This window comes from Triticum dicoccoides, chromosome 2B, assembly GCF_002162155.2.
Source record: "Triticum dicoccoides isolate Atlit2015 ecotype Zavitan chromosome 2B, WEW_v2.0, whole genome shotgun sequence".
Lineage (NCBI taxonomy): Eukaryota > Viridiplantae > Streptophyta > Magnoliopsida > Poales > Poaceae > Triticum > Triticum dicoccoides.
Genome location: NC_041383.1, coordinates 821,990,719 through 821,996,317, shown reverse-complemented (window position 1 = coordinate 821,996,317; position 5,599 = coordinate 821,990,719).

The following is a 5,599-nucleotide window of genomic DNA, read 5'->3' as shown; positions in this document are numbered from 1 at the left end:
CCACCGTCGCCATCGTCATCTAGCCGCCCCCGCTGTGAGCCGCCGCGCCGCACCGGCTCTGTTTTTTTCATTTTTATTAGTTTAATTTTTTTGTTCAATGTATATGTGTATGTATGTGGCTATATATATATATATAGGAGTAGGATTTTCTACAAGTGCTTGCCACAGAACTAGTTAAGGGTTTCAACGGTGCAAAAGTTCTCAAAAATTGTTCAGAGCATGTTTTTGTTCATATATGTGTATGTATGTGGCTATGTGTATGTAGATGTTCAAAATGTATAAAAAAATTGTTCAGAGCATGTTTTTGTTCATATATGTATTTTTTGTTCATATGTGTATTAATGTTTTCATATATGCAAAAGATAGATTTTTAGAAAAGTTAGGGGTTTTTTTCTGTTCATAGATTTTTTTGCTGATATTAATTATTGTAGAATATGTAAATGTTTGTATATTCATATGAACAATGCATTAGGCAAAACCTTTGTTTTTTTCGAAATTTTCTATTTGAACATTTTTTTTAAACAAGCAATACTAAAAGAATGAGAGGGAAAAGGAAAATAAGAAGAGGAAGAAAGGAGAAGAAGAGGAGAGGAAGAAGAGGAGAAATAAATAAGAAGAGGAAAAAAGAAGAAGAAGAAGAAGAGAAGAAGAAAGGAATAGAGGAGAAGAAGAAAAATAGAAATTTTCTATTTTTCTTCTTCTCCTCTATTCCTTTCTTCTTCTCCTTTTTTTTATTTTTTTCTTCTTCCTTCTTCCTCTTTTCTTCATTTTCCTTATTTTCCTTTCTCGAGGGAGAAGAAGAAAAAGAAGAGTAGAAGAAGAAGAAAGGAATAGAGGAGAAAGAAGAAACTTCAACATGAGGGGGGGGTACCGATACCCCCTCCCCGATAACATTATTTTCCCATGTATATGTATGTCGCGTCGTTGTCGATATAACCCCCTCGAGATAACTTCGACATGAGGGGCGGTCGATATATATACCCCCTCTCGACAGTGATAACTTATACAACGGCAGCACCCCCCGGCCCTTGGCCCTCTCGCTCGTCCAAAACTCTCGAGGACACCCAAACCCTAGAGAGAAAACGATGTTGGTCTCCTACCCCCTCCTGCCGCGCCCCTACCCGACAAATTAACTCTCTCGAGGCCACCCAAATTTACCAAGTTAAAAGAGTGTTGTCGTCGAGGCCACCCCAAACCCTTGAAGTGTTGTGTCGAGGCGACCCCAAACCCTAGAGAAGCAGCGTCGAGGCCACTAACATGATTCCTTATTGTGATTAGTTAGCTAGTTATACGTTTGCCACTAACATGATTCCTTATATATATCCATCTGTACAATGTTTGAATAATAATTGACATGTTGTAAATATTTGCAGAAACTATGGAGCACTCCCGAGACGAAGAAACAGAAGCGATGTTGGGGGGACATAATCGCAAATGAAAGTGATGAAGTTGCGTCATTTCTCCTCGACACCGATGGTCAGCTGGAAGGACTGGGTGAAGAAGAGGGCTATGTTCATGATGGCTTCGGCCCATTAATGCCGGTACAAGAAGAGGACTATGTTCATGATGGCTCCGATGACAGAATGGAGGTACAAGAAGGAGACCGTGCTGACTGCTCTGGTGACCGAACCGAGTCCGGCCAGGTATATATATATATATTAGTTAAGCCCGTGCTGACTAGTTAATTGATGCTTCCATTGTTTTGGTATATGTACACATACTAATTACTCTCGCCTTTCTTCCTTATAATTTCTAGCCCTCCGGATCGAGCACAACTTCGGTAAGGAGACGAGGCCCGAAGAAAAAGTTGAGCTCGGATGAAAAGTTTGAGATCATAGAAATCGCGTCCGACAGCGAACCGATTGAACCCATCCGGACAAGGAAGGCATTTTCTGCTCAGTGCGGGGTTCTTGTTAGGGACAAGATCCCGATCAGCATCCAGCAATGGTATAAGCCTAAGGAGGAAGACCCTGAGGTGTCTTATGTCAATGATATGCAGAAAGAAGATCTTTGGACTAAGTTGAAGGCAAATTTCACCCTACCGCCAGAGGAGGATCCGGAGAATCCAGTTAAAGAGCAATTAATCAAGTCTTGTGCTCTTAAGAAGATGGCAACCCTAATGAGGAGGTGGAGGAAAGAGCTGAACCAATTTGTCGAAAAAAAAGACACCAGAATTCATCGGCAAATATGAGAAGATCAAAGATCACTGGCCCGCATTTGTGGCCCACAAGACATCGGAAAAGAGTAAGAAGATGTCGGCGAGAAACAAGGAAAATGCTGCGAATAAGAACCTTCACCATCGCACGGGGTCAGGTGGCTACCTCAAAGCCCGACCTAAGTGGTCCAAGGCTGAGCATGATCTGCTTGAAAAAGGGATCGAACCAGAGACAATGTACTGGCCAGATCATTGCCGGACTTGGTTCTTCGAGGCTGGCGGAACCTTGGACCCTATAACAGGGAAGTGTCAGTGGAAGGACGAGCAACTGGAAATACCAGTCAAGAACCTTCAACACTATATCGCTGCAGCGCAGCGAGGGACGTTCCTTCCAAACAGGGAGAAGTACGAGCTCACAATGGCCCTTGGGAATCCTGAGCACCCTGGACGGACACGAGGCACGCCAGGATCCATTCCGTGGAAGGTTGGTTTTCCGGACGCAGGGGGTTACAAAACCCACGAGAGCAGGAAGAAACTGGAGCAGGACCAACTGCAGGCGCTGCACGAAAGGATAATGGGGCTAGAGGATCGAGAAGAGGAACGAGAAGCAGCAGATCGCAACAAACGACCTACCGAAGCTTCCCCCAAAGCTACCCCGCCATCTCAGCGGAGAAGCAGCATGGCTTCCACCGAGCTGCTTCAGCCGGAGCATGTCTTGACGGCTCTTGCCAGTTATCTCGTGGATGGTATCACGGAGTCTCAAAGTTGCCACATTATGGCGCGATGGATGAATTTGAAGGTCAAGGCGGCTGTTGGCCAAGTTTATCCTAGTGGACCTGGCACAACTTATCACTGCCAGCCGATTTCAGAAGGATATGCTAAGGTGATGGTGGATGAAATAACGGAGGGATTTGAGGACCTCCCGCTTGAGCACCCTACCGGTGAAGGGGAGACTAGGCTGGGTTCTGCTCTGAAGACTCCATGCCTATGGCGGAAGGAGGTCATCAACCTTCCGAACTGGACGCCTCCTCCTCCTCCTCCTCCTCCGGTGAGTCAGGGCACTCCGCCTCCTCCACTGCCTCCTCCTCCAGCGAGTGACGATCAGGGCAGGCGTGGCGGCACTCCGCCTCCTTCTCCGGCACATGGCGGCACTCCGCCTCCTTCTCCGCCTGCGCCGGCGCTCCTGAGCAGCCAGCAGCCTCCTCCTTCTCCGCCTCGCCAGCAAGGGCGGAAGAGACCCGCCGCTGCCCCGGCTGCTCCGGCGTGTCGTACTCCTTCTCCTCCGCCTTGTAAGCAAGCACGAAAGAAGACAGACGCCGCAGCCGCTCCGTCTGCTCCGGTGTCTAGCAGCACAACCAGAGGCGGGAGGCAATACAAATACGGTCCATCATCTCTCAAGCCTCTAGAGAAGTTATCGTACGAGAGGTCCGAGGAGGAAAACTATAAGATTGTGCGGACCCACGTGAAGGAGTTCTTTGAAGGGGTGAAAGCAAAGAGACATCCACCTCCGGAGGAGAAGGTAGATCCGGTGAAAGCAAAGCGCACTATCGATGCCCTGAGGAAACCACCAAAGTCTCCGCCAAGAACCAACTATGAGCGCATTACTGAACAGACATATCTCCAAGCCAAGCGGTCGCGAACTACTGTCAGTGATAAAAGGTTAAAAGAACGAGCAAAGGGGAAAAAATTGCCCAGCCCGGCGAACAAGCACAGCAATCGTGCCCCCCGCTCAATATGTCTAATGCTCCGGGGACGGTGGCCAGTTATGGCAATCTTGAAGATTACCTGCCTGACGATGCACTTCCTGATTTCATGAAGGTGGACGAACACAGATACGAGTACAGGAAGCCTCTCGTCAAAGATGAAAAATCTCTGACAACAATGATGCGAAGATTCCATAGTTGGTACATGAAAACCCGCAGAGAGTCTGAGGGGACGAACAGTTTGTATCTGAACATTAAAGAGGAGCACGACCTCGTTTCAAATGATCTGTTGTGCGTTCCATTTGATGAGTTCTTCGCGTTCTTCAATCAAAAGGCCCTCGATAAATTAATGGTCTTTTGCTACTTCCTGTAAGTACCATTTCTGTCATTAAGTCTCTATATATAGCTCGGCTCTTTCATTGCATGTATTTATAATTAATTATCCTCAATATATTATGCAGATTGAAGATCGTCGAGTGCAAAAAACAAGAAATTTATGATATTGGGTTCATTAACACAAATATCATAGATGTATTTCTGGTTGAAAAGCACGTCAAAGAGGCCGAGGACAACTTGCTACAATCGTTGATCAAAAATCAAAACAAAGATACCATACTCTTTCCTTACAACGGCAAGTGAGTGTTACTCTCGTGTGCATATTCGGTTTCCCTTATTACTCGAGCAAGGTTATAGTAATGTAATTGATCAGTTATGCATGCATGCGCAGGTACCACTATATTCTTTTGGAGATTAAGCTTGAGCGTGGACTAGTAACCGTCTTAGACTCGAGACGGAAAGATCCCGAGACCTATGCGGACATGACTGAAATGCTCAGCAAGTAAGTTCAATCGATCATTATCGCACCATATCGGCAACTTTTTGTTCATTTCCTGATATCTCAAGTAATAATAATTATTTTCTTTGTCTTGCAGGGTTTGGAAACAGTTCACCGCAGAAGCTCCGGGACTGCCGAAGGAGTTGCGATATACATACTCGAAAGTAAGTACTACTGGCTAGCTAGTTGCGCGCATCTCCCGTTGATTCTATAGCTATACTTTCATCAATGCTATTTATAATGCTTCATTATCAGTTTGATTGACCTCTATTTCTCGTGAAGTGCTTGTGGCAGGAGGAAGGGAATGATTTCTGTGGATACTACGTGTGCGAGTTCATCCACACCGCGACTTTGAAAAACAAGCGGGGCTACTCTAGAAGACAATATGAAGTGCGTAAGCAATAACATTCACAATTTCATTTTATTACACCATCATTTCTGTTGAGTTTCATTCATATATATGTATTAATTAACCCCCTTCTTCAAATTAGACGTGGCAGATGCGGGATGAACTCCTAGAACCAGATCGCATGAAAGCAATTCAAGAGGAATTGGCGGGATTCTTTCTTGAACACGTCATCAGTAAAGCCGGAGAATACCATGTGGAAATTGATTTCAAATGCTAGGGATTTGTAATTAAGAGATCTTATACATATTGTAAATGTATGTAGCCAGTAGCGTCGGATACATGATACGAAAACTTGTTGTTTGACCAATCTCTCGGAGAAGGAGAGGTCGATCGATCACTTCTCTCGTACGCATGACGAACTTCTGTACTGAATGGTTCTCTCGATCACTTACGTATATATAGTACGTAGCGTCGACCAAGCACGGACATAAGAGAGGACACTTCTCTCTATTAATTAGCTAGCTAACACAATATATGAAACACCTAAATTAACCCCC